Source organism: Scyliorhinus torazame, chromosome 6 (genome assembly GCF_047496885.1).
Source record: "Scyliorhinus torazame isolate Kashiwa2021f chromosome 6, sScyTor2.1, whole genome shotgun sequence".
In the NCBI taxonomy this organism is placed as follows: Eukaryota; Metazoa; Chordata; class Chondrichthyes; order Carcharhiniformes; family Scyliorhinidae; genus Scyliorhinus; species Scyliorhinus torazame.
Genome location: NC_092712.1, coordinates 189,973,707 through 189,991,499, shown reverse-complemented (window position 1 = coordinate 189,991,499; position 17,793 = coordinate 189,973,707). Strand labels below are relative to the sequence as shown.

The 17,793-nt window shown below is 58.3% G+C and overlaps 1 long non-coding RNA gene across 1 annotated transcript in view; it reads right to left on the bottom strand.

Annotated features, from left to right (window-relative positions):
* Positions 1-1,097: 1,097 nt before the first annotated feature.
* LOC140425188 (uncharacterized) overlaps positions 1,098-17,793 on the bottom strand; it is a 19,283-nt gene continuing 2,587 nt past the window's right edge. The window contains exon 2 of the long non-coding RNA XR_011947781.1: positions 1,098-1,371. This is a non-coding gene — a long non-coding RNA (uncharacterized lncRNA). The remainder of the gene's footprint in view (positions 1,372-17,793) is intronic.

Genomic DNA, 17,793 nt, shown 5'->3' with positions numbered 1-17,793 from the left:
AAAGAATTTATACCACAAGTTGGTAAAGCTAGAATATGGTATTTTAACAGTCGTTTGGGAAGAAGTGCTGGAACGTTTCAACAAAACGAGTAAGAAACTCCAAACCCCTGGTTTTGATGTATTTGAAGGTTATGTTCTGCTATCATCTTTACATTTGTTTGTTAAAGAACTCAGAGAAAATTCAGCCGATAGGATTGCACACGATGAATCAGAAGCAACAGGTTTGTGTGAAGATATCACCTCAAGTTATTCTGATGCTTCCAAATGCATTGTTACAAGGACATTTTCAGATGGAACAAGTGGTATTGCTTCTTTGAGAGGAGCTGACACATTTAGGATAGAAGTTCTATTTCAACTCTATGACTGCTTGATAATCCAGTTACGCAAGAGGATTGACCGATATGAGCACATTGCGAAACGGTTCAAGTTCCTCTCAGAATTGATGAACAATTCTGAAATTGATGAGGACAGTATTCAACTTACAATATCGTATTACAAAGATGATATTGACCAAAAATTAGTAAACGAGTGTTATCAGTTCAAAGAATATTTGCACCTTAGGAAATACCAGAACACAGAAGAAAACACGCCATCTAAAATGCAATGCGCAGAAGTTCTTCAGCTTATTTGTGAGCAACACCTAATTGAAGTGTTCCCCAATATTACGACTGCGCTTAAGCTGTGCTTGACAATGCCTATCATGAGCTGTGAAGCAGAAAGGAATTTTTCAAAGCTATCCTTTATAAAGAACAAATTTTGGTCTACCATAACTGAAGAGCGCTTAAATTCTTTATGCATATTGTCTCTAGAAAATGAAGTTGCAAGGAAGCTCTCATATGACAAAACTGTACATGAATACGTTGCTAGAAAAAACAGAAAAAAGAGTATTTTGTAAAATGTGCTTCATGTAGTATGTATTCTCATAGGTGGCTAAAATAAAAGGTTATATTGACTGTGGTCTTTTCTAAGTTTTATTTCATCATTCTATGATGCATCATGCATGTATATAACATTTCCCTAATTTTCATCCCTCCATAACTCAAAAATGATCAGGCATAGGAAATTTTTCTTCACACCAGTGACTTTAACATGTGAAATAACCCAGTACAGCAATTTTAATCAAAATCTGAGATGTTGTGGTTACATTTTTAAAAATTTGTGGTGATCTGTCGTGGAACAACCCTATTGAAGAAGATAACAGTGGTTACCCAGATCTCGTTGCTGGTTGCGAAGGGGCCCCCATAACAGTTCAAGCTTCAGGGCCCCAAAATTGTAGGTCCGCCACTGCCAACGACGATCATGATGCAGATCACCAGGTCCGTCTTCATCTTGTCTGTGCCTTCCTCTGTCTCCTGGTATATTCGTATCTTCCTGGGGGTACAAGCATAATATCTGTTCTTATCTTGTTGTTTAATATCTCATTTGTCTGTCTGTTTCTCCTTAACGTCAACTTCCGATTTAGAATCGTCACCATATGTGACTCCCTTTTTTTTTAAATTTGGGAGACAAGACATCTGAAAAGTAATTCTGTCACAGTGTGAGCACTCTCACAGCCTGTGTTTGATGGGCTGAGTGGGTGGACAATTTCTCCGTCCAATGCAAATTTGTTTCAACCAAGTGTTTTAACATGTAAATAGCAGGTGGGGGTTAGCAACCGAAGGGTCGCCGGAAAGGAAACAAAAGTTGCGGCAAAGTGCATTCTTTAAACCACATTTTTTAAAAAACAGCAAAAGAGTTTTGAAATGAACTTTCCGAATGGGGTGCCTATGAGCCGCGGCAGGGCAAGAATGGGTGGAATCCCTGGGTAGGGCGGTGATCAGTGCCGTTGCTCCACTACCCGGGCTTGGCTGACCAAATACATAGGGGGTCCTCAGGCAGGGCGGGAATAAGTGCCGTTACTCCACTGCCTGGGTGACCTTACTAGAACGGTAAGAATTTGAATATTTATGGTCTTTCAACAAACTTGTCCCTTTAACTACCATGTGGTGTCAAAGGAGTAGTCATATCTGTATCAAGAAATTTGCCTGAGATCGACACACAAAGTCGTACAAGCGAGAAACATTCAACATTTAAAAAACTAAAGAAGAAATTGGGCAGGTTCCATCAGGGAGTAGGACACCGTAAATCTCAATCGGTTCCTTTCTCTCATTATCTGGACACCTCAGGGTTCCATTCCAAAAAGGGTCTCAAAGGGGTTAGCATGGTTGGAGTTAGACTCGGAGTCATCACCATCTCCCAGTTGCAAAACTCGTGACTGGAGTTTCTGTGCCAATGCGGCGTGGGCCGATGTGGGATCCATCTTGTTGTTTCTTATCAGTCGATAAGAATTGTTGCGGTGCCATTGTTTCTTATCTGGTAGGGCGGGGCCCACCGATCCGCGGGCGGGCCTGTGCCGTGGGGACACTCTTTCCCTTCCGCCTTCGCCATGGTCTCCACCATGGCGGAGGCGGAAGAGACTCCCTCCACTGCGCATGCGCGGGAATGCCGTCAGGGGCCGCTAACGCTCCCACGCATGCGCCGCCCGGAGATGTCATTTCCGCACCAGCTGGCGGGGCGGAAATTTGTCCGGTGCGGGCCTAGCCCCTTAAGGTTGGGGCTCGGCCCCCCAAGCTGCGGAGCATTCCGCACCTTTGGGGCGGCGCGATGCCCGACTGATTTGCGCCATTTTGGGCGCCAGTCGGCGGACATCACGCCGATACCGGAGAATTTCGCCCTTTGTTCCCATTTAGTTAAATCACACCCAGAGAGTTGTCAGAAATGGATATTTTTCTAGTTGCCAGCATGTGTTGAGTGGTGTGCCATAGGGATCAATGCTGGGGCCCCAACCTTTTACAATTTATATAAATGACTTGGATAAAGGCACTGAAGGTATGGTTGATAAATTTGCTGGTGACCCAAATAGATAGGAAAGTCAATTGTGAAAAACATACCGCAAGACCATAAAACATAGGAGCAAAAGTAGGACATTCAGCCCATCAAGTCTGATCCACTACTCAATGAGATCATGACTGATCTAATCTGATAATCCTCAACTCCACTTTCCATGTAACCCTTGATTTCCTTACAGATTAAAAATCTGTTTATCTCAACCTTGAAAATACTTAACAATCCAGCCACTACATCCTCTGTGGTTAGGAATTCTACAGAATCATTACCCTCTGAGAGGAGAAATTCCTCATTAATATGTATTGTAAATAGTTTGGCCTCATCGAGCTACACTTCCACACCGGCGGCGCAATGCAAAACCGCAATTTGCATGTATTTTAATCAGACTCACGAGCTGGAAGACCAAATCTCCACACCCCCCCCGTGATGCTCCAGCGCTCTCAGCCGAGAGTCACGCGGGCACCATGGCCGCTTAAAGGGAATAAAGAGGTAGCCAACTTTTCAAACGTTTCAGGCTTGCTGGGGGATGTATGCCTGGACCTCAGGGAATAGTGGGGAATGACTCAGTGACAAGTGTGTGGACTTGGGGTGTGCCCCTCAGGATTGAGATGCCCTGGCTGAGACCCCCATTGTTGCATAAATTCATTTAAACCAACCCCCTAGCTGAAACTTACAGGCTCCTGGCTGCGGAGACTACTGATTGTATCCTACAAATACCCTAATGGCTTCCGGTCATGTGGAAACTCACCCAGCCCACCTATTTGGAAGTTCTCATACCCTAGCAGTGTCATCAATCGCCTGCCTTCCAGGTGTCGGCACTCCACAATGCACTGCTTAGAAGCCCAGCCCCACAGCAGAGGATGCAGGGGATCAGCAGAGCTCACCCCAAATAAAGAACGCATGCACCATTGCCAATGGAACCCTCCCTGGCACACAGCCCCTCTCAGATCAAAAGCCTTACCAGTGACACTATCAGCTATAGCCCATCCCTGAGGATCATGAGATGTCTCCAAGCCCTGCCTGTCCACCGCACCCCTGGCCCCGTCCAACCCGGCCAGGAAACCTGACAAGCTTCCTGTCACAACCTGTGTGTCTCAGGCTCCACATAACACCGCAGCTAAGGTCCCAGCAAACAGCCCTCGCTCACCCCCATCTGTAAGACCTGCCCGCACACCAGCCTCTTACCATGGAGACAAATGGTTGCACAGTATGAAGTCAATGGGCTGTGAGTTCAAGTCTCACTTTAAAAACGTGAAATCTATTCTGTGTCTCCAAATGCAGCAGGGTGATAATGTATTGATACTCTCTTTCCGATGAGATCCTAATATGAGGATCTTGTGTGGCCCATAGGAGCACTCTTAATCCTCCTGATCCCACAAGGGAAGGTTAAAACTGAGAAGGGCATCTGAAATATTTATCATGGAATTTACAGTGCAGAAGGAGGCCATTTGGCCCATCGAGTCTGCTCCGGCTATTGGAAAGAACACCCAAGCCCACGCCTCTACCCTGTGCCCGTAACCCAGTAACCCCACCTAACCTTTTTGGACACTAAGGGCAATTTAGCATGGCCACTCCACCTAACCTGCACATCTTTGGACTGTGGGAGGAAACCGGAGCACCCGGAGGAAACCCACGCAGACACGGGGAGAACGTGCAGACTCCACACAGACAGTGACCCAAGCCGGGAATCGATCCAGGGACCCTGGAGCTGTGAAACAACAGTGCTAATAAAAACAGAAAATAATGGAAATACTCAGCATGTCAGACAGCATCTGTGGAGAGAGAAACAGAGTTAATGGGCGGAATTCTCCTTCCACCGACAGGGGGCGGGATTCTGCGCAAACCATCGGGGCAGGAAACAACGGCGCAAACCCTGGCGGGAACCACTCCGGCGTCGAGCCACCCCAAAGGTGCAGAATCCTCCGCACCTTCGGGGGCTAGGACGGCGCCAGAATGGTTTGCGCCTCGCCGGCTGGCGGGAAGGGGCTTGGTGCCACATCAACCGGCGCCGAAGGGCCCCCGCCGGCCGGCGTGAGTTGGCGCATGCGCGGGAGCGCCAGTGTCTGCTGGCGTTATCCCTGCGCATGCGCATGGGGGGTTCATCTCCGCGTCGGCCATCGCGGATCGGTACAAGGCTGACGCGGAGGAATAGAGTGCCTCCACGGCACAGGCCTGCCGGGGGATCGGTGTGCCCCGATCGCGGGCCAGGCCACCATGGGGGCACCCCCCGGGGCCAGATTGCCCCGCGCCCCCCCGAAGATCCCAGAGGCCGCCCACGGAGCTGGGTCCCGCCGGTAGGGACCAACCTTGATTTACACCGGCGGGACCCTCGTTAAACGGGCGGGACATCGTGGCCCGGAGAATTCGGGCGGCCCAGGGGCCCATTGAGTCGCGCAGGTCCCCGCCATTCTCTGAGGCGGGCGGCGCGATTCACGCCAGGCGATTTTTGGCGGGCCGGAGAATTCGGGGGGGCAGGATTCACGCTGACCCCCGGCGATTCTCTGACCCGGTGGGCGGTCGGAAAATCCCGCCCAGGGTCTTCCGTTCCCACAAAAGAATGACGAATGTAAATTGCCATCGACTTCGGTTAGACTGGAAGATCGTGCCTAAGGCCAATGGTGAGGCACATCTGTCGTGGGAAAACCTGCCATAGGGAAGTCGGGGTGTGGGGCGGGGGGGGGGGGGGAAACTTGAGAATTCCAACCAATGTTTCAGATCAATGCAGTGGAATTCTCTGTTGGCGGGATACTCCGGTCCACCGGCAGCGTTCCCAAGCCTGCGGGTTTCCCGACAGCGTGGTGTGGCCACAATGGGGAACCCCATTGGCTGGCTGCGGCAACGGAAAATCCCGCTGAAGGCGGGGGTGCGCTGCCCTGTAAAATGTAGTCAGCAGACCTGACAATCCTGCCCTGGATCTTTCAACATAACTTGGAAAAGTTAAAAATGTGATAGGCTTTGAGCCAGGGGTGGGTGGGACAAGGGCAGTTGAAGGTCACAGTAGTGAGTGAAAGACAGAGCAGTCTTCCAGGGCCAAAGGGAATGGTGATGGGGCAAGAAAAGAAAAAATAAACTAAAGATGGCTGAGAGCAGGTGCACTGCTGACTGAAAGTAAAATCAAGAGAAAAACCCAAACAAGCAGAGAAAAAGAAACAAAAATGGGAGCAGAGATTATAGTGTGAAACTGTTGAATTCAATTTTGAGTCTGAAAGGCTGTGAAGTGATCATTTGGAAGATGAGGTGCTGTTGACTGGAATAGTGCAGCAGGTCGAGGACCCAGATGTCCGTGTGAGAGCAAGTTGGTGAATTAAAATACCAGGCCACCAGAAGCTCCGGGTCATGTTTGCAAAATAACATTCAGGCTACATGGTAGCAGAATTCATTGTTAAATGTAACAAAGGATGGAAATTAACTGAACAGGGGCGTCATTCTCCGACCCCCCCGCCGGGTCGGAGAATGGCCGTTGGCCGCCGTGAATCCCGCCCCCGCCCCCGCCGAAGTCTCCGAAGGGAGAAAAGTCGGCGGGGCGTTAATGGCGCCGCTGCCGCGGAGAATGTCACGGGTCTGCGCAAGGCAGCCGATTTTCGGCCTGCCGATATTCTCCCTTCCGGATGGGCCGAAGTCCCGTCGACGTGATGACCGTTCACGTCGACGTCAATCAAACCTCCTTTTCATCGGCGTGACCCGGTGCTCCAGGCTCACGCCGACCAGCGAGGAGGTGAGTGACGGCCTGGGGGGTTGGCTCTGGGCAGGAAATGGCGTGGCCGCAGACTGATTGCCTGAGGAGAGGTGTGTCTCGGCTTGTGTGTGTGTGCGGCGGGGGGGGGGGGGGGGGGGGGGGGGTGGTTAGAGTAGGCTGGGCTCCGGGGGAGTGCCAGAGAGGGGGTCCGTGCCGGGGTGGAGGTTGGGGGTTGGGGAGGGGGTCCGTGCCGGGGTGGAGGTTGGGGGTTGGGGAGGGGGTCCGTGCCGGGGTGGAGGTTGGGGGGGTCCGTGCCGGGGTGGAGGTTGGGGAGGGGGTCCGTGCCGGGGTGGAGGTTGGGGAGGGGGTCCGTGCCGGGGTGGAGGTTGGGGGTTGTGGAGGGGGTCCGTGCCGGGGTGGAGGTTGGGGAGGGGGTCCGTGCCGGGGTGGAGGTTGGGGGTTGTGGAGGGGCTCCGTGCCGGGGTTGAGGTTGGGGGGGGGGGTCCGTGCCGGGGTGGAGGTTGGGGGTTGGGGAGGGGTTCCGTGCCGGGGTGGAGGTTGGGGGGTGGTCCGTGCTGGGGTGGAGGTTGGGGGTTGGGGGGGGGTCCGTGCCGGGGTGGAGGTTGGGGAGGGGGTCCGTGCCGGGGTGGAGGTTGGGGGGGGGGGTCCGTGCTGGGGTGGAGGTTGGGGGTTGGGGAGGGGGTCCGTGCCGGGGTGGAGGTTGGGGGGGGGGGTCCGTGCCGGGGTGGAGGTTGGGGAGGGGGTCCGTGCCGGGGTGGAGGTTGTGGAGGGGGTCCGTGCCGGGGTGGAGGTTGGGGGTTGTGGAGGGGGTCCGTGCCGGGGTGGAGGTTGGGGGGGGGTCCGTGCCGGGGTGGAGGTTGGGGGGGGGGTCCGTGCTGGGGTGGAGGTTGGGGGTTGGGGAGGGGGTCCGTGCCGGGGTGGAGGTTGGGGGGGGGTCCGTGCCGGGGTGGAGGTTGGGGGGGGGGTCCGTGCTGGGGTGGAGGTTGGGGGTTGGGGAGGGGGTCCGTGCCGGGGTGGAGGTTGGGGGGGGGTCCGTGCCGGGGTGGAGGTTGGGGGGGGGGTCCGTGCTGGGGTGGAGGTTGGGGGTTGGGGAGGGGGTCCGTGCCGGGGTGGAGGTTGGGGGGGGGGTCCGTGCCGGGGTGGAGGTTGGGGGTTGGGGAGGGGTTCCGTGCCGGGGTGGAGGTTGGGGGGGGGTCCGTGCTGGGGTGGAGGTTGGGGGTTGGGGAGGGGGTCCGTGCCGGGGTGGAGGTTGGGGAGGGGGTCCGTGCCGGGGTGGAGGTTGGGGGTTGTGGAGGGGGTCCGTGCCGGGGTTGAGGTTGGGGGGGGGGTCCGTGCCGGGGTGGAGGTTGGGGGTTGGGGAGGGGTTCCGTGCCGGGGTGGAGGTTGGGGGGTGGTCCGTGCTGGGGTGGAGGTTGGGGGTTGGGGAGGGGGTCCGTGCCGGGGTGGAGGTTGGGGAGGGGGTCCGTGCCGGGGTGGAGGTTGGGGGTTGTGGAGGGGGTCCGTGCCGGGGTTGAGGTTGGGGGGGGGGGGTCCGTGCCGGGGTGGAGGTTGGGGGTTGGGGAGGGGTTCCGTGCCGGGGTGGAGGTTGGGGGGTGGTCCGTGCTGGGGTGGAGGTTGGGGGTTGGGGAGGGGGTCCGTGCCGGTGTGGAGGTTGGGGGTTGGGGAGGGGGTCCGTGCCGGGGTGGAGGTTGGGGGGGGGGTCCGTGCCGGGGTGGAGATTGGGGGGGGGAGTCCGTGCCGGGGTGGAGGTTGGGGAGGGGGTCCGTGCCGGGGTGGAGGTTGGGGGAGGGGGTCCGTGCCGGGGTGGAGGTTGGGGGTTGGGGAGGGGGTCCGTGCCGGGGTGGGTGATGGGAGGGCAAATGAGTTGGTCCACCTGGCCAGGTGCCAGCCTCCAACAGTTGGACCCATGCGGTCCATGCCACCTGGCTGGGGGGAGGAGGGGATATGGGCAATGATGACATGTCGTCGTTCCCCTCCCCCCCACCAGGTCGTCATGTTTTCAGATCATCCAGCGATGTTGGCCGCCGTGGTGGCAGCCGCTCATGTCTATGTTGCCCTGGATGATGAGGAGGAGGAGGAGGAGGAGGAGCGTGCCAGAGAGGCGGCGCAGGCTGCCGCAGAGGGGCAGGCGGCAGCCGCCCAGGCTGGAGGGACACCTGACCGACAGGACGAGGAGGGGGAGGAGGACGTCGCGGCCCCACGGCAACGGAGGCACCCGAGGGCGCCCCGTGTGTACCGGCCCCGGCAGTCATACCAGGACCTCACGGACCGGGAATGCAGGAGGAGACTCCGGATGAGCCGGGAAACCGTGGCACACATCTGCCACCTGCTGGCACACCTGTCACCGCGTGGCACTGGCGGGGGACACCCTCTCCCCGTGTCCGTCAAGGTTACGGTGGCCCTGAACTTTTATGCAACGGGGTCATTCCAGGCACCGAGTGGGGACCTGTCCGGCATATCGCAGACATCGGTGCATCGGTGCATCCGGGCAGTGACAGATGCCCTTTATGCCATGGCGCACCGCTACATCCGCTTCCCCGTGGACCGGGCCAGCCAAGATGCCCGGGCCGTGGGCTTCTCTGCCATTGCCGGGTTCCCCATGGTCCAGGGCGCGATCGATGGGATGCACGTCGCCGTGCGGCCACCTGCAGATAACAGGGCCGTGTTCACTAATAGGAAGGGGACCTATTCGATGAACGTACAGGTGGTCTGCGACCACCGCATGATGATCCTGCACGTCTGCGCCCGTTACCCAGGCAGTGTACACGACTCATTCGTGTTGTCGCGGTCATCCATCCCCGGCATGTACGAGGGACGCCATCCCCGGCTGAGGGGCTGGTTGCTGGGCGACAGGGGCTACCCATTGCGATCGTGGCTGATGACGCCTATACGGAGGCCACGCAATGAGGCGGAGAACCGCTACAATGATGCCCATGTAGCGACAAGGGGAGTGATCGAGAGGTGCTTTGGCGTGCTGAAGATGCGTTTCAGGTGCCTGGACCTCTCTGGGGGCGCCCTCCAGTATCGGTCAGATAGGGTCGGCCGCATCATTGTGGTGTGCTGCGTCCTGCACAACATAGCCCAGCAGAGGGGCGATGTGCCGCAGGCAGAGGAGGGCGGAGTGGAGGAGCAGCAGGAAGAGGCCCAGTCCTCCCCAGATGAGGGGGATGGGGGCAATGGTCAGGGCAGACGGGGTAGACACAGACGGGTGGCTGTTCACCGTTACCGGCTGGCCCAGCGGGCACGGGACAGACTGATAGACGCCCGCTTCACTGACTAGATGGGCGTGGGAATCGGGTAGTATGGCCACAGACCGCACACCATGACAACAGCCGACCACCCACACCCCCCACCCATCCATCCACCCAGCACCATCACCCCCCTCCCCAACCCCACACACCCCACCCGCATGCACACCACCCCCCCACTCCCAATTGCCGATCCACCGGCGGCACAACGGGCCGGGCTCACCCAGTTGCGGGTGGACGCGTGTCTATCGCAGGCCATGGAGAATGATGACAACCCGCCTCCGATGAGCTCCTGGCTCTACATCGTTGGACTATGTCTGACCCATGGCCACAGTACCACCATCCACCCGGACCATCCCTGCATGCGGCTGTGACACTGCAGCGCACGGTCCCGTCCTCTGCCCGGGGGATGTTGATGGCGGCCCAGGGGGAAGGGGGCAGACTCACCTGGGGCTGAGGTAAGACCACCCCTCACACACACACTTGCGCTCAACGTACATGACACCCCCGCACACTTTGGACAGAGCACAAAGGCAGCTTCGGTAGGTGTAACATTGACTTTAATAACCAAAGGAGTTCATGCACGTGCCCTAGCCCCTAAAACTCATCTGTGCCCTGCACCCGTGCCAACTTACTCAGTGTCTAATTGTTTGGCCTTACGGGCCCTTTGACTACGTCTACGTGGTTCCCCAGACGGTACAGCAGAACTGGAGGTGGACTCCTGTGATTCCTGCCCTCTGACACTGGATCCCTTTGGCGGCCGTTTCCTGGGGCGTCCTGGCCTAGATGGGCCAGGCTGCGGCCCGGGCGACTGGGATGGCGAGCTGCCAGCCTGTCCTGCCCGTTGCCCACCCGATGCACCTGGGACGGAAGGGGGGGAGTCCGAGGTGTCGCGGTGTACCGGGACCTCCCCTACAGAGGGAGCCGGGACGGACCACACCACCTCCTCCTCCCTCGGGGTGCCCGATGGCCCCCAGGCCTCTACATGGGTGGGGGATGCGAACGGACTGGCCATCCGACGCGCCCCCGACATCTGGCGCTGCCAGTCCTGGAGGCCCGTGCTGGTATCGACAGGGGTCTGCAGGTTTGCAGCCATGGAGCCCAGGGGGTTGTCGAACCCTGTCTGCGACAGTGCGACGCCAGCTCGCACATGGCCACTGGCGCCGATGCCCTCAGCGATGGCCTGCTGAGACTGGGCCATGGCCTGCAGAGACTGGGCCATGGCCTGCAGAGACTGGGCTATGGCCTGCTGAGACTGGGCCATGGCCTGCTGAGACTGGGCTATGGCGTTGAGCGCCTCTGCCATCTGGCGCTGGCACTGGCTCATGGCCTCCTGTGAGAGGGCAGCCATTTCCTGGGCCACAGACGCCGCCTGCACGGAAGGCCCCAGGCCTCGCAAACCGTTCCCCATGTCTGACACCGTCGCACCCATTGCCTCCACCGCGGACGCCACCCGTGCGGTGTCAGCCTGGGTGGCACGCATGACCGGGACCACTCCCAGCTCCTGGACGCGGGTGGACTCCTCCACCTGCGACCGCAGCCGCCGCAAGCCACCCGTCACCCTATTCGCTCGTCTCCGTGTCGGTGGTTGCATCGGATCTATGTGTGGGTGTGGTAACTGCAGGAACCCGGGATCCATCTGGGCGGCAGATGTTCGCTTGGCCTGGGCTGCCCTCCGACCGCCCGGTCCCTCTGCTGCTCCTACCTCCACCTGCTGTACCGGGACGGCTGTGTTGTGCGCACCAGTGAGTGTACCAGACGCCTCATCACTAAAGTGCCCAACCGTGGTGAGTGTTTCTGCGATGGTGGAGGGTGTTGGTGACAGCAGTGGCGTTGTGTCGTGCTCTTCGTCCCACTCTGAGTCCATGGCACTTTGGGGTGGGGGTTCGTCTCCACCCATCCACTCTGAGTCACTGTCCGGTATTTCGTCTTCCCGGGTAGGGGTGTCCTGGGTAGTGCTGTCCCGGGTAGTGCTGTCCCGGGTAGTGCTGTCCCGGGTAGGGGTGTCCTGGGTAGTGGTGTCCCGGGTAGGGGTGTCCTGGATAGTGGTGTCCTGGGTAGTGGTGTCCTGGCTCGGATGTGACGGGGGCCTGTGGCTGCCCCCCTCATCGCTGGGTGGTCGCTCCCGCACGTGACGGGGGTGTCGTCTCCCTGTTGCTCCAGGTCTCTCCGTCTCCCGTGGTCTCCGAGGGGCTTCCTGCGGGCGTCGCATGCTGGAGGGTTCGGGTCTCTCCGTCTCCCGTGGTCTCCGAGGGGCATCCTGCGGGCGTCGCATGCTGGAGGGTTCGGGTCTCTCCGTCTCCCGTGGTCTCCGAGGGGCATCCTGCGGGCGTCGCATGCTGGAGGGTGCGGGTCTCTCCGTCTCCTGTGGTCTCCGAGGGGCATCCTGCGGGCGTCGCATGCTGGAGGGTCCGGGTCTCTCCGTCTCCCGTGGTCTCCGAGGGGCATCCTGCGGGCGTCGCATGCTGGAGGGTGCGGGTCTCTCCGTCTCCCGTGGTCTCGGAGGGGCATCCTGCGGGCGTCGCATGCTGGAGGGTGCGGGTCTCTCCGTCTCCCGTGGTCTCCGAGGGGCATCCTGCGGGCGGTCTGCATCTGCGGGGATGGGTGCCTGGACGTTTGGTCCTGCGATACACAATGAAGCATGCATGGTTAGACATCAGGCAGTGATCAGGTGATACGGGAGAGGGGGATATAGGGGAGGGGGGATATGGGGACGGGCTGTTGGTGGCTCACTTGCTCGTGGGGCCCCGACCTCTGCATCAGCAACCTCCCGGTCCTCAGGTCCGCCAGCCAGTTCCAGGGCCCTTTCCTCGTGTACGGTCAGTGGCCTCTCATCAGCGGGCCCTCCTCCAGTCCTCACATGCTCCCTATTGTTGTGTGCGCGCTTCTCCTGGGGGGGGGGGGGGGGTGGTGGCAGGGGTAAAAGGCAACAGTGTTAGGCAGGTATATGAATGCACGCCATCGGTTGCGCGTGCATTGCAGAGGTTAAGGTTAGGGCTGGATTCACTTGGGGATATGGGGGATATGGGGGAGGGGGGATATGGGGGAGGGGGGATATGGGGGAGGGGGGATATGGGGGATATGGGGGAGGGGGATATGGGGGATATGGGGGAGGGGGGATATGGGGGATATGGGGGAGGGGGGAATATGGGGGATATGGTGGAGGGGGGATATGGGGGAGGGGGGATATGGGGAATATGGGGGAGGGGGGATATGGGGGATATGGGGGAGGGGGGATATGGGGGATATGGGGGAGGGGGGATATGGGGGATATGGGGGAGGGGGGATATGGGGGAGGGGGGGATATGGGGAATATGGGGGAGGGGGGATATGGGGATATGGGGGAGGGGGGGATATGGGGATATGGGGGAAGGGGGATATGGGGGAGGGGGGGATATGGGGGAGGGGGGATATGGGGGATATGGGGGAGGGGGATATGGGGGAGGGGGGGATATGGGGGAGGGGGGATATGGGGGAGGGGGGATATGGGGGATATGGGGGAGGGGGGGATATGGGGGAGGGGGGATATGGGGGAGGGGGGATATGGGGGAGGGGGATATAGGGGAGGGGGGATATGGGGGATATGGGGGAATATGGGGGATATGGGGGAGGGGGGATATGGGGGATATGGGGGAGGGGGGATATGGGGGAGGGGGATATGGGGGATATGGGGAAGGGGGGATATGGGGGAGGGGGGGATATGGGGGAGGGGGGATATGGGGGATATGGGGGAGGGGGGAATATGGGGGATATGGGGGAGGGGGGATATGGGGGAGGGGGGGATATGGGGGAGGGGGGATATGGGGGATATGGGGGAGGGGGGATATGGGGGAGGGGGGGATATGGGGGAGGGGGGATATGGGGGAGGGGGGATATGGGGGATATGGGGGAGGGGGGATATGGGGGAGGGGGGGATATGGGGGAGGGGGATATGGGGGATATGGGGGATATGGGGGACGCTCACCCTGCCTGCTCTGACGAGGTCATTCACCTTCTTGTGGCACTGGGTGCCTGTCCGTGGTGTTAGGGCCACAGCGGTGACGGCCTCTGCCACCTCCCTCCACAGACGCCGGCTGTGGCGTGGGGCAACTCTGCGGCCGTGCCCGGGATACAGGGCGTCCCTCCTCTGCTCCACCGCATCCAGGAGCGCCTCCACATCGCGTGACTCGAACCTCGGGGCTGAGCGACGGCCAGCCATCAAGTCGGGTGTTGCGGTCGGCTGTTCCGGTCGGGTGGGGGGGAGCTGCGCGGCCTTATGAGCCGTCACGCCGTGCAGCGCGTATGACGCTGCACGGCGTGAACCACTGCGCAAGCGCGGATCCCGTTACGTTGCTGCTAGCCCATTTCGGGCCGCAGACTATCGGCCCATTTTTATGACGTGACGCAAGTGGGATTTGCGCCGTTTTTTGCGCCGATCGGCGGAGTTTCCGCCGATAACGGAGAATTTCGCCCCAGATCTTTGAAATTATTTGGGAATATTTTATCCAAACTGAGTAAGAGAGAGTGGAAAAACAACAATTTTACTAAGGGCACTAAACTGTGAACCTTCCAAGCCCGTGTCCATAGTGGATTCCTCCACAGGACTTAAAGACATTGTCCGGTTGTGTCCGTTCCAGGCCTCTTCCACTCCAGGGGCGTCATTCTCCGACCCCCCGCCGGGTCAGAGAATCGCCGGGGGCTGCCATGAATCCCGCCCCCGCAGGTTGCCGAAGTCTCCGGCACCGGAGATTCGGCGGGGGCGGGAATCGCGCCGCGCCGGTTGGCGGGCCCCCCCGCTCGATTCTCCGGCCCGAATGGGCCGAAGTCCCGCCGATAAATTGCCTGTCCCGCCAGCGTAAATTAAAGCACCTATTTACCGGCGGGACAAGGCAGCGCGGGCGGGCTCTGGGGTCCTGGGGCCGGCATGGGGGGATCTGGCCCCGGAGGGTGCCCCCACGGTGGCCTGGCCTGCGATCGGGGCCCACCGATCCACGGGCGGGCCTGTGCCGTGGGGGCACTCTTTCCCTTCCGCCTCCGCCACGGTCTCCACCATGGCGGAGGCGGAAGAGACTCCCTCCACTGCGCATGCGCGGGAAACTTTCAGCGGCCGCTGACGCTCCCGCGCATGCGCCGCCCCGACATGTCATTTCCGCGCCAGCTGGCGGGGCACCAAAGGCCGTTTCGGCCAGCTGGCGGGGCGGAAATTCCTCCGGCGTTGGCCTAGCCCCTCAATGTTGGGGCTCAGCCCCCAAAGATGCGGAGCATTCCGCACCTTTGGGGCGGCGCGATGCCCGTCTGATTGGGGCCGTTTTGGGCGCCAGTCGGCGGACATCGCGCCGTATCGGGAGAATCTCGCCCCAGGTCTCTGTTCGGTCCCTGGACTTGCTTTTTCCGCACATTTTTTTCCTTCTCTTTTTTCCCACCTGTTTTGCTGAGGTTGGGGAACGAATTGCTGAGTTCTCTGGCGAGTTTTTGATAAAAAGTGGCCATTTTGCAGGTCTGCAGGAGGAGAGCCAACTGTCATGGCGACTGCTCAGCACATCGTCGTCACCGGAAGTGATGGTCTCCTTTTCTGAGGAAGGATGTTCTAGTTATAGAGGGAGTGCAGTGAAGGGCCGAAATTCTCCGGTATCGGCGCGATGTCCGCCGACCGGCGCCAAAAACGGCGCAAATCAGTCCGGCATCGCGCCGCCCCAAAGGTGCGGAATCCTCCGCTCCTTGACCGGCCGAGTCCTAACCTTGAGGGGCTAGGCCCGCGCCGGACTGATTTCCGCCCCGCCAGCTGGCGCGGAAATGACATTGCCGGGCGGCGCATGCGCGGGAGCGTTAGCGGCCGCTCACAGCATCCCCGCGCATGCGCTGTGGAGGGAGTCTCTTCCGCCTCCACCATGGTGGAGACCGTGGCGAAGGCGGAAGGAAAAGAGTGCCCCCACGGCACAGGCCCGCCCGCGGATCGGTGGGCCCCGATCGCGGGCCAGGCCACTGTGGGGGCACCCCCCGGGGTCAGATCGCTGCGCATCCCCCCCCCAGGACCCCGGAGCCCGCCCGCGCCGCCTTGTCCCGCCGGTAAGAGAGGTGGTTTAATCCACGCCGGCGGGACAGGCATTCTAGCAGCGGGACTTCGGCCCATCCGGGCCGGAGAAACGCGGGGGGGGGGCCCGCCAACCGGCGCGATTCCCGCCCCCGCATAATCTCCGGTGCTGGAGAATTCGGCAACCGGCGGGGGCGGGATTCACGCCAGCCCCCGGCGATTCTCCGACCTGGCGGGGGGGTCGGAGAATCTCGCCCAAGGTTTACCAGACTGATTCCTGGGATGGCAGGACTGAAATATGAGAAGAGATTGAATCGGTTAGGATTGTATTCGCTGGAGTTCAGAAGACTGAGGGGGGATCTCATTGAAACCCATAAAATGCCTACAGGATTGGACAGGGTAGATGCAGGAAGGGTGTTCCCGTTGGTGGGTGTGTCCAGAACCAGGGGTCACAGTCTGAGGATATGGGATAGACCATTTAGTACAGAGATAAGGAGAAATTTCTTCACCCAGAGAGTGGCGAGCCTGTGGAATTTGTTTTCACAGGAAGGCGTTTAGTCCAAACCATTGCAGTTAGGTATAGTATTTAGGGCAAAGGGGATCAAAGGATATGGGGGAAAGCGGGATTAGACTATTGACTTGGATGATCACCCATGATCTTAATGAATGGCAGAGCAGGCTCGAAGGGCTGAATGGCCTCTTCCTGCTCTTTTTTTCTATGTTTCTAAGGGGATTTAGACAGGCGAAGTGATTGAGCAAGTACTTTTAAAATGCAACATAATGTGGAAAAATGTGAAGTTATCAACTTTGGTGAGAAAAAAACAGAAATTCAGAATATTTCTTGGATAATGGGAGATTGCAAAGTGTTAGTGTCCACATGTACCTGAAGTCCTTGTTCACAAGTCACTGAAAGTTAACATGAAGGTGCAACAAGCAATTAGAAAGGCAGATGGTATGTTGGTCTTCATTGCAGGAGGATTTGAGTACAGAGCACAGGTTAGACCGCACCTGAAGTGTCGTGTGCAGTTTTGGTCTCCTAACGCAACGATAAAAAGATTCAGCCGGCTGATTCCTGGGATGGCAGGATTGTCCCGTGAGGAGACTGGGCCTGTATTCTCCACAGTGGAGAAGAATGAGAGGGGATCTCATTGAGACATGCACCATTCTTACAGGTCTCAACAGATTTCGAAAGGTTGTTTCTCCTGGCTGGGCAGCAGTGGACACCTACAGTCTCCAAATAGGAAGTAGACCATTTAGGACCAAAATGAGGAGAAATTTATTCACACAGATGGAATTCTCTACCCCAAAGTTATTATTTGTATTTAATGTTTTTATTGGGCTTTATATATAATATAAATACAGGTATATACATAACAAAGCAAATCACTAAGGATCTAGGAAATATGTAACAAGACAGGGAGTCTTTCCTCCCCTCTCTTCTATTTTCTCTTCTTTTTACAGAACATCAAACTATGGTGAAGGGCGCCTGGGTGGTGCCCCCTAATGCTATTGACATTCTTCGGTGCAGATGCCTCGATATTGGCCTTGCTCGTTTCTACTTGCCATTTTTCCTTATTTTCTACTGCCGTGCTGTGGGTTGTTGCCACCGTTGTCTTCCCTTGTGCTCTCTCTCCCCCTCCCCCCCATTTTTGTTCTCTTATCTCTTACCCTCTTCTGGCTCCCCTTTTTTGTTCTTCCCCCCTCCCCCACACACCCCTCCTTCCCTACTCCCTCCCTTCCCCCTGCTTCACTGCTGCCTCCCTTTGTTTCCTGCTGGGCTTGGCTACCTCATATTGCTCCCTTCCCCCCACCCCTCCCCCCTCCCCTCCTCCCCCTCCCGGGGTCTTCACTCCCTTTCCTGTCTTCTATCTTGTCCTGGCTATTTATCCCTGGCTTCTGGCTACTTATTTATTTATTTGCTGGCCACAAACAGGTCCTGGACCGGCGGGTGA